Source organism: Trichechus manatus, unplaced genomic scaffold (assembly GCF_000243295.1).
Source record: "Trichechus manatus latirostris isolate Lorelei unplaced genomic scaffold, TriManLat1.0 scaffold00001, whole genome shotgun sequence".
Classification (NCBI taxonomy): domain Eukaryota; kingdom Metazoa; phylum Chordata; class Mammalia; order Sirenia; family Trichechidae; genus Trichechus; species Trichechus manatus.
The window spans coordinates 23,201,543-23,212,984 of NW_004443937.1; the positions used below are offsets into that span (position 1 = coordinate 23,201,543).

At 47.1% G+C, this 11,442-nt stretch overlaps 1 long non-coding RNA gene across 1 annotated transcript in view; it reads left to right on the plus strand.

Annotated features, from left to right (window-relative positions):
• LOC111819498 (uncharacterized) overlaps nt 1-10,226 on the plus strand; it is a 125,331-nt gene extending 115,105 nt beyond the window's left edge. Inside the window, exon 3 of the long non-coding RNA XR_002823101.1 lies at nt 9,627-10,226. This is a non-coding gene — a long non-coding RNA (uncharacterized LOC111819498). The remainder of the gene's footprint in view (nt 1-9,626) is intronic.
• Nucleotides 10,227-11,442: the final 1,216 nt, after the last annotated feature.

Consider the following 11,442-nt stretch of genomic DNA (forward strand, 5'->3'; position numbering starts at 1 on the left):
CACTGTTTGTGGCGATGGTGTTTCTGCACAGAAGCAGGCAGCTCGCGTGGGCTGCAGTTAGCCGGCCACAGCACACCACCCCCAGGGAGATTCCTCTGATAACACCATAATAAAGCCACCGTTCGTTGGGTTGGTTTTTTGTTTGTTTTTTCTTTTAAATCTCAGACACTGGTGCAGAAGCACAAGATGTTTGTTGTAATATTACAGACGCCGCTGACAAAAGCTTCACTCACCAAGGAAAATTAAGTGTTCGGGTTCTGTGGATGATGAGGGTGGCGGTGGGGGTGGTGAGCTGAAGAAGGTTGGGAAGGATAGGGGAAGTGTCATTTCCTTTCCTTGAGGAAAGAAAAATACAGGGCGAGCCGTAAACATAGCTTCATTCCCAAGCCAGCGATTCTTACACTTAATATGTTTTGTCAGGCGAGTCTTCAATACAGATTAAAATGAAATGCCAAGTAATTTCCACCTCTTGGCCACTGGTGCCTGAGAACAATAGAGCGTTTGATGAATGTCTGTTAGTGGCACTTGCACTCTTGTAGATTCGGTCTTAGCAGCAAGGACTAAGCAATGGTGGTATCGGGGGCTGTGTGTGTGGAGGAGAGGGGTGGGGGAGATTATTCCATAATCCCTTTGTGACTGATTTGGTTGATGATAATCCAAATTGAAAGTGAACCATAAACAAAATCAAGGTGCCAAGACTAAGCGACCCTTTGTTGTTAATCAGAAGGTCCCTGAGTGGTGCAAATAGTTTGCACTCAGCTACCAACCAAAAGGTTGACGGTTCAAACCCACCCAGCACTGTCATGGAAGAAAGGCCTGGCGATCTGCTTCCGAAGAGATGACAGCCAAGACAACCGTATGGAGCCCAGTTCTACTCTGCAACACATGGGGTCGCCATGAGTTGGAATCAACGCCACAGCAACAGGTTTGGTTTGGGTTGTTAATTGGGCTCAAAGCATAACACATGATTTCCGAGAGCTGCGTCCACTGGGTGGAGATTTCTTTGAACTTAGGACTATTTCAGTGGAAGGCAAGGGGGCGGCTGCCTTGCTGGGGTCTAAGCCTCGGCTCAACTGGGATTTTGCAGCAGGTCTCTCTCAACAGTTGGGCTTTTGAGTGTGTCGGCTTCCTGCTGGGTTCCACGCTGACAGAATCCAGACACTGCAAACCCACCAACGGAGCTGTGTTAGCTCATTTCCCTGCACACCACTGCCTTTGCAGTTCTGCATTCTAAACTCTCAGAGTGGGGTAGTTTTGAAGAGTAGGATAAAAACTGAAGCACCAGCAGAATTCTGTCAGCCAAGGGTTTAAATCCTCACGTTGTTCATGACTGGCATGTGTAACGTGCTTATTTCCCTCGTCCTGTTCCTCAGCTTGATTGAGAGGATTTGGTTTTCGCAGATTCTCTTACTGTTTGGAATAGGAGCTTTAACTGAAATTGCCAACTGATTTTACGGTTGTGTAGGTACAGCCAGGATGCTCCTTCGAAGTTAGGATGGTGAGACTTTGTCTCACTTACTTTGGCCATGTTATCAGGAGGGACTAATCCCTAGAGAAGGATATCATGCTTGGTAAAGTAGAGGGTCAGGGAAACAGAGGAAGACCCTCAACGAGATGGGTTGACACAGTGGCTGCAACAATGTGCTCAAATATAGCAACGATTGTGAGGATGGCCCAGGACCGGGCAGTATTTAGTTCTGTTGTATGTAGGGTCGCCATACGTCGGAACCGACTCAACGACACCTGACAACAACAGCAGGTAACAGTTAACACTCGGTCCAGTAATCATTGTAAACCCGTCTCAGTGTTCAAAGTCCGGTAGGTTACATTGGTCTTCCCTTCGCAGTGGTAGGACCAGCCTCTTAGCTTGACATTGGTGCTTACGCATTTTCCATTTGTTCATTCATTTGCTTGCTTGCTGAATCACTGTTACCAAATTTTACAGAATCTAGCCCAATTTTTGTAGGTGTTGAATCCAAAAGAAACTCTTGGAGGAATTCTTGGAACGTATGGAAAAATTAACTTCTGTGACCAGAATGGTAGTCCCCCACTGGCAAGGGGAATAAAACTAAGTTTTGTTGGGTTAAACGGTTCTCAGTATTAGTTAACGTTTGTACTCTATGCTGGTTCCTCCTTCTCCCGCTTCATCTCGTTTGATCTTCACAACCCTCGGCAGGAGTTCCCCCCACCACCACCAAAACAAAACAAAAAATCAGTTGCTGTGGAGTTGATTCCAACTCATGGCGGCCCCATGCATGTCAGAGTAGAACTGTGCTCCATAGGGTTTTCAATGGCTGATTTTTCAGAAGATCACCAGGCCTTTCTTCTGTGGCACCTCTGGGTGGATTCAAATTCCAGCCTCCATCCTTTTGGTCAGCAGCTGAGTGTGTTAGCCATGTGTACCACCCAGAGACTCCTGGAGGGAGTTACCATCCCATTTTACTGATGGGGAGACTGAGGATAAGCGAGCTTGTGGCTTGCTCAGTACCCCACGTAGCTAGGAATAACAGAGCAAGGAAATGAGCTTTTGGGCCTATCTCACTCAAAGCCCCATCTCTCTCACTGAAGCTTTGTCTTTCTGAAATTTTCCAACTCTAACTCAGGGATTGAGCTGACTTGTTAAAAAATGGTTGTACACTGCTGCTGAATTCGTGTTTTAAAACGTTTAACCTCGCACACTCTGAGTCAGTAATTAAGCTCAAACGTGTAGAACACGATTTCCAAGAGCTGCGTCCAGTCAGCACAGGACTGACTCGCATTGAGGAGTCATGCCCTTTTTCACGTACATTTCAGAAGCAGCGTGATCTTTCATATTCCCAGATCATCTGAAAGGTTCATTTTGCTGCTCATTCTAGGCTTTTCTAAAGTAAGTTTGAAGCAGGTGCTTCTAAAGTGGGAGTAAAGTGGAATGGCATGATTTGGGCTCCTTTCTACATGCAGGGAATTTGGAAAAGCAGTAGAGAGTAGGACCCTGTGATACAAGAATGGCGCTGAGGACTGTGGGGCTTGCTTCCTGACAAGGGGACTGGAGGACTGCAGACAGAGTGCAAGCCACCCCTCTGGGACTGAGCCTGGAAAACTCGCCTCCCTCCCACTCCACACCGCTCCGTGATCCTGAGGCACGCTTTGTTGTCTCATTTCTCGTCGTTGGTTGCTGTCCAGTCGGCTCCGACTCACAGCGACCTTATTTACAGCAGAAGGAAACATCGCCCGGTCCTGCGCCATCCTCACAATTGTTGCGGCCACTATGTCAATCCATCTCGTTTTCACTGACCCTCTACTTTTCCAAACATGATGGTCTAGCAGTTGGTCTTCCCTGATGACATGTCCAAAGTAAGTGAGGTGAAGTCTCACCATCCTTGCTTCTAAGGAGCATTTTGGCTGTACTTCCTCAAAAATGGATTTGTATGTTCTTCTGGAAGTCCATGGTATAGTCAATATTTTTCACTGACATCACAATTTAAATGCATCAGTTCTCCTTCATCTCCGTTTTTTATTGCCCAGCTTTTGCAGGCATGTGAAGCAATTGAAAAGATGATAGCTTGGGTCAGGAGCACCTTAGTCATCAAAATGACATCTTTTTTCATTGTCTGGAGAATGTAAAACCAACCTCGCTGGGTCTCATCATCACCATCATTGGGAGCATGGATGGGTGTGGGTGGAGCCCAGGTGTGAGGCCGAGAGTTTGACTCCTCTCCTATAAAATAGTGACAAAGGTACCTAACTCACGTGGTCAGCACGTGACATGGAAGGAAGGTGGGTGGACCACCTGGCACGCAGTCAGGCTTGGTGAACAAGAAACATTCCACAGTCACCAGCTCATCCAGGCATCTCTCTTCCTTCTCAGCCAACCTGAGCCCAGTTACCCCTGTTTTTCCACAGTCTGTCTTTATGTCTGATAACAATTCAAGATCTTCTGGCCTCTGGGCAGAGTATAAACGTGGGAGTTTAAGGTACCAGGGAGGTGAATATTGCTTGAGAGCCAATTTAAAAAAGCAGCACCATCAGGTCCAAGAATTGCAGGCGTTTCCTCCGGCTCATTCCCCTGAGAGCCTCTCACGGGCAGATGATTCTTCAATTTCAAAGTTAAAGTAAAATAAATCTCTGGGAAAGCACCAAAATAGAGCTGAGCATCTCTGTCCACAAATTGGGCTTTCTGAGAACTGTCTCCCCAGGTAGAAACACCGTGGTTACCAGAGGAACAGAAAGATTTGGGGCCCAGGGGTGTCTTGTGTGGATGGGGCATAAGGCAAGAGTCATCTCTGCTTAGCCTGTGTACGAGATGTCGTTGTTAGTTGCCATTGAGTCTTGTGATGCCACGTACAACATAGTGCGAGGTTGCCCGGTCCTGTGCCATCTTCACGACTGTCGCCATGTTTGAGTCCATTGTTGCGGCCATTGTGTAGTGTTTTCCAACCTAGGGGCTCATCTTTCAGCCCTATATCGGCCAATATTCTGTTGCGCTGCATGGGGTTTTCAGTGGACAAGATAGATATTCACGTATTCGGGAAATCTGGGATGGAGACCACAGTGATTCGCACAGTGGAATAGAACTTTGGAATTGCTCTGATCTTTTGGCACATGAGCCAAATGCTTGGGTAGGACTTCAGACTGAATCTCAAGGAGACAAATTGATTCAATAGATCTTTACCTGTACAAATACACAGGTTGCATTTCCTCAAACCTAAGAGGCAGGAATTCTTTGTTTCACCCTTTAACTTTTTCAAAATCAGAAGGCAACTTAGAAATGACTGCTAGCAAGTTTCTTCTGGCGTTTGTTGCTTCCATCACTCTTCCCACCCACCCCGCCAAAAGGAAGCTGTTACAGCATCGGGTCCCTTACAAGTATTTTGCTAGTACAGCGATTTGGTATGTGTAGCTTTTTTCGTCTTTGTTTCCTTGGGAAACACTCCTAAGGGTTTGATTATTGGGTCAAATGGTGTGTGAACATTTTTATGTTTCTACATGATATAGCAACACGTTTTCTTCAATTGGATTACCCCAATTCATTGTTTCCACAATGAAGGAAGGTATTGTTTCCCTTAAAATCATATCGGCCTTAGATTTTTCTTCCCCCCAGTCAGGTAGGTACAAAATGATACCCACTAGGGTTTTTGTTTACTTACTAGTAAGGTTGCGCTTTTCCCCCCCATTTTTGTAAGTCTTACTGTCTGTCGTGAATCACCTGTTTGTGTCTTTTACCCCATCGCACATGAAGCCCTGATGGTGATTTTCACAAATTTGTAGACCTTTATGTTCTTATATGTTTTAGTCGTTTGCTGACTCTCTAGGCAGAGTGGGGTGCTGGTGAAGAGCACACAGACTTTGGAGCAGACACACTCAGGTATCATCTTAGGCAATTGGCCTTGTAGGATCAGAAGGTCCCCGACCGTGAAATGGGGGTGATTACTGTATTGATCGGCATTCTTAGTTGAGGAGCAGAGAATGCACTCTTGGTGGCTGAAGGAGTTAGCAGACCGTAGACTGAGCCTCAAGGAGCAGTTGGCCTGCCCATGGAGGTGCCTCCACCATGACCAGGAAGCCACTGCTGTAGTCAGCAGTTCCAGAGCCATGCCAGCCCCATAACTCAATTCTGAATCAAAGTCCTACACAACACTCTGATGGTGGGACCTAACACATGACTACACCCTGGCAGCAAACCAAATTTATTCTTTAGTAGCTGGCTTCCTGCTAGGTTCTACTGATAGAGCAGAGCTAGAGTAAGACTGGAGGAGAGAAGGGTCTTATTTCTGTTGTGAGGATGAACCCAGCAACCATACTTTGCCCCAGTAGCAGTAGGTTCCAGCTTCCAACTGCCTTTAGGTACTTCTAGTACCAGCCTTATCGTGGCCTGAAAAAGCTACCATTACCAGCCATGTGGTACTCTGTCCCCAGATTTCTAAGCCCCAGCTATCCAGGGCCCCTCTTCTGAGCTTCCAGGTTCTGGAAACCCAACGCCTTCCCTTTGTTCCCCCAGCCCTAGAAGTGGAAGCTGCTTCCTGCAGTTATTCACGTATTCTGGGTTATCTCGATATGTCATTTTTAACTTTCTCAGCCCACCTAATTTAATTCCTTATATTAAATTCTTTCTGTTAAAATACCTAATATTTGTTCTTGATACTACAAGTTGTCCCAGTAAACAAACCCCCAAAGATGGGACTCTGGGATTAGTTTGGTTGTCCTTGGTGTTGAATACAGTGCTTAGCTCCTTGCCAGTAGGAAATTAGTGACACTAGTAATCCAGGTTATGCAGTGGCATTATGGTTACTTAAATTATCGCGTGTAGCTGGTCATGGTGACGTGCCTGCAGGACCAAGTGGCTACTGCGTACGTTAGTAATATGCTTAGAAAGAGTGTAGGGTGGAGTGGGTACTTCTGACTCACTGGAAGATTTATAGAAAGGAAGGTGAACTGAGTCTAACTTCCAAGCTTAAGTCACAGTTGGACAATCAGGGAGCACCTCTTACCTCATTTTTTATAGCCATAAGGCTGAACTAACTGGAGATCAGACCAAAAATTCATTGTATGGGTTGCAGAACAGTGCACAGGTTGAATTCACAGACTCTCCAAGTCTCTTTCATGATAGCTAAGACAATGATTGGAAAAAGGTGGGATCCCGAGAACTGGAATGGGGACATCTAGGAGTACTAGGATGAATCTGAAAATATTGAATGCCCAAGTCTCTCTGAGCCTTCCATGTCTGAGGAGATGAGCCTCCCTTAAGAACTCTCCCAGGACAGCTGCCCTCAAAGCGGATGCCTATCCCTCGTAGACCCTCTCCCACTAGCTTTTGTCACCTCAAGACCGATAACCAGAGTCACATCTCAGCCTGCTCCAGGTAGGCAAGTGCAAGGTCTGATCCAAGAGGAGGTGATTCATACTCCAAAAGGATTGCAATGTTTAGTTAATTTAAATAAGCAAAATCCTGAGGAATGTGTATGGGAATGGATTCAGACTGTTACATTATTAAGGAGGATGGAATAGATTCTGAATTTAATACATTAGCTTGAGTAGCTAGAAGTGGTTCTAAGAGTTTGCTTGATCAGTGACTGTCATGGATTGACTTGTGTCCCCCAAAAATATCTGTCAGCTTGGCTAGGTCATGATTCCCAGTATTGTGTGATTGTCCACCATTTTGTTATCTAATGTGATTTTCCTTTTGTGTTGTAAATCCTACTTCTGTGATGTTAATGACGGGGGATAGGTGGCAGTTACGTCGGTTAGGCAGGGCTCAGTGTACAAGATTGGATTGTGTCTTGAACAATCTGTTTTGAGATATAAAACAGAGAAGCGAGCAGAGAGACAGGGGGACCGCATACCACCAAGAAAGCAGCACTGGGAGCAGAGCGAGACCTTTGGACCTGGGGGTCCTGTGCAGAGAAGCTCCTAGTCCAGGGGAAGATTGATGAGGAAGACCTTCCTTGGGAGCTGGCAGAGAGAGAAAGCCTTCCCCTGGAGCTGACGCTCTGAATTTGGACTTGTAGCCTACTAGACTGTGAGACAATAAATTTCTCTTTGCTAAAGCCATCCACTTGTGGCATTTCTGTTATAGCCGCACTAGATGACTAAGACGGTGACTCAGAGTTTGACTCAATGGTTCTACATACAATGAGGTTAAGATTCTAGAACTTCTTGGCATAATGTAGAAGGAATCAAAGACTTAGGGAGGTAGGGATGCTGGAGTGGATTTATCATTTGCGCCCTGCGCCCTCACGCCCTCATCCTGTCCATAGAGCAGGCCCAGAGGACACTCCCTTTATTAACACCCTGAGAAGTACAAGCCTTACCAGAAGTTTAACTACCAGCCTCCTTGAAAACCTTTTGTGGTGGCTCAGCTCTGTAGGCTGGACAAAGATGCTGCCGTGGAGGTGGACTCTCTGATTTCAAGCAAGCATTTAACCACCAGGGACAAGTTTCTTTAATGGGATTCAAAATCTTTTTATCAGTATCGCTTGCCAGGTTTCCTACCAACGTTAATTATATAATATTTCCTTTCTCCATTATTTTTCTTTTCCTTTTTCTATAAGTGCTTGAACACTTGTAGCCAGTCTTGGCTGTGAATCAGCTGGATGCCTCTACTTTGATCCTTTGTTTTTCTTTCTTTCCTTTCTTTCTGACTTTTGATATAGGAGAAAAGTACTTCTGAAAACATACTGGGTTCCACCAACATGTTGTCCTTTGCTTTGATGGACTCTGCTCCCAGAGGCATTATTTAGAATGAATGTTCCAACTGTACCCTGCTCCTCCAGGGCTTCCCAAGACTGAGAGCTGTAGGAACTTCCTACTTCTATATTTGGGCTTATTTCTGTGGTGCTGGGATCACACCGGGGTAATTGATGATAAGCCTCGCCTTCTGACTCCAGGACCTCTCCTTGAAGAAGCAGGGTCATAACCTCACATACTTCCATAAGCCGCCCATGGTCCAATTAACGTTTGACCCAGATTCCAACTGAGAAAGATAATGGTGTGTGGGAATGTCTGCTGGAGCTCTGGGTGTTACTATGATGCATCTTCTCTCCAAGCCCTCACGGGTGTAGGCGTTCACCTGAGCATCCCTGCCTGCCCATCTGAATTAAATGCTGTAAGGAAGCTGCCTCGTGCTCTGCAACACCTCTTTACTTTGCTGATCTGAACCTATGATAGGAGTAAAGAAAATAAAAGGCATTAGCTATGAAACAATGTTTGCTTCAAAGGAAAGTTAAAGACTTTTACAAAATATGTATGGTCCCTGCCAACCTGTGATTTTCATAATGGTTAATAAGCTGTCCCCAGCAGTGTTTTCTTTAAGCCCCGTGGCCTGTTTCTACCATCTGCAAAATGTAGGCAAAACCATGACCTATTCCCCATCTCCTCATGTCCCATTTTATTGCCTCCTGAGGACAAGGGGAGCCAAGATCAGGTGTATCCTCAGCTGAGATGGCAAGCTTTGCAGAGGGTCTTCTCAGTCCACTTTTCTCTGTGGCTACTTTTGGAAGTCCTCTGTTCTCTTGGCCCCACCTCCTTCCCAGGTCTGCAGCTGTTGCCCGAGCCTCTGGGGGTGAGGGGACAAAGGAATAACATCAACTAGGTTGTAGGCTCCGTCCTTTGTCTAAAGAGTATTGAATCATCCGCCCGCCCCTTTGTTTTCTTTCTAGGGATGTGGGATGGGGGTGGAGGAGAGAGATGGTGTCATGAACACAAACAGTCTGAGAGCACCCCAGCCCTAAAACAGGAAACTCCTCGTCTTCTCTCACCACCTATGTTTAAAAGACCCATAAAAGCATGTCACTAGAAGCATTGTGTCAAACAAGAGCTAAGAGGCACTTACGGGTGCTGTGATAATGTTAGCTGTGGCCTGTCACTTTGTCAAAGAATACACAAGTGCAGGGGAGAATCCAGCAGTGGGTGCCCAGGCTGGCAGAATTCCCCACCTCCCATCCCACCCTCCCTGTGACCACCTGCCCCCACCTGCAGGTTTCCAGCCCAGAGTTGAGAGAACAGGTCCGTGATGAGGTGTGCCTTCTTTGGGCCAGAATGTCTCGCATGACATTCAGCTGGGACCTAGGGTTGCTGTTGCTGAGTCTGAAGGACTTGCAGTGAAGTCAGGGTGACGGTGAGGGTGACCAATCTCCGGAAATGTCTTGCAGGGTGAAGATTGAGGCTGGACTTCCTGTTTTGTGCCCAGGACAAGAACGATGAAGAGGCTCAGCAGGGCCAAAAGGTCAGTAGGTTTTTTTCTTTGCTGTGTGATAGGGCTCTGAGTAGGCTGGGCAACTGTTAGCCATGAGCAAACCAAACAGAGCCCCAGCCCAGCATTTTGTGACCTTGGGCGAGGCATATGATGTCAGATTTTGAAACTCACAGGTGCTTTTATGCCCATTTAGTGATAAGACAGCTGAGGCAGAATGAAGTGGGCATGTGGGCAACATTATAAGGCTGTGGAAGGCAGCGAGTCAGATGGAGCATCCTTCTTGGGTGTTTATATCCATGCTGATCTCTGCTTCTCTCCACAGCGTCCACATCCTCATGGGGAGGAGGGCCTTAATCTTTTCTGTATTGTGGACCCTTCCTCAGAATACTGTCTTTAAGTGCTTACATTAAAATACCTAGGATTACAAACATGTATTACTTTGAGCAGTCTCAGGGATATTTGTCCTAAGCACCCCTCATTCCATTACATCAATAGTTAATTACAGAGTTTTTAAATACATAGTGTTGCCAAGGGAACCACATGGACCCCCGAATGCTACCCCCTGCCTTGGTCCGTCCTGTCTTCCTGTTCCTCCCATTCATGCCTCTGAGTAGCCCGCCACCCCAGGCACGGGCACACCTCCATTTGCAGGAAAGCTGCTCCCTGCCGCCACTGTACCTCCCGAGACTTGGCAGCACTTACAATGTGTGGTGTATAGGGCCAGGTGTCCAGAGGAACCCACTAGCCCCAGCTGACCTGTGTCTCCTTTAGCAGCTAACAATGGCAGATCCTTGAGCTGCTCCAGTAATAACATTCTAGAAGAGTCATGTCAGTGTACGTGCCCAGGTCTGGAGTTTGGAGAGAGGACCCTCCGGATGCGACCGCTCCCAGTCTCCAAGAAGCTGGCTGGTAAACACAGAAAGATTAGGACTTGTGGTTTAGCTCTTGACTTTGCTAGTGGTTTCTCGAAGTAATGGCCAGGCGCTCCCCCAACAAACCGTGAAAGGGAGACTGAAGCTAGTCATTGCAGGCACGGAGCCCATGTATGAGTGTGTGTGCGCCAGCGTCTCCCCAGAGCGGCGGCAGGGTATAAAGAGGCGGTGACTCATTCATGCTCGGAGCCCTGCGTTGTTACCTTCTCCTGGCTGCTTTGTATTGTTCTAGAGATATTCATTCTCTTCAGAAGCAGAGCTTCCCTTTGCTACTCTGTTAAACCGTCTTCCAGGAAAGAATTTTTTTCCCCCAAGATGACATAAGTTGCTGCATTTTTTAAAAAAGAGCATTTCCTGGGAGGAATACTAGAAAGAGGAGAATGTAAACCAGTCACAGAGACCAGACAGAGGCCTTAAGAAGCTGGCCCTGGAAATTCCACAGGGCTTCAAGGCCAGTAATTATGGGAGGGAGCAGGGCTTTTAAAAAGAAAAACTGTGTTGATGCTGACACCAGGCATGCTCAGCCAGGCCTTTGAGGTCTCAGTGCTGGTCAGGTTTTTCAAACAACGCCTTGTCCTCTTTCATGAGAAAGACTGCATGGTCGAGTTCCCCCGATGTACATTTGGTCTGACAGGAAAGCAGTTCGACCTCTGGCTGAGGAAATGCCAGAAGCCCAGGCAAGAGAGGCATCGTGCCAGGAGGAAGGGAGAAGAGCTCACGGGTCCGCACCTCCCCGTCCCCGGCTGCCTCTGGTCTGCCTGGGGAGTCTCAGGCTGGCCCAGAAAATCCCCCCAAGGCCCGGGGCAGGCAGCAGGACGCGGTGGTCAGTATCCCGTGGGC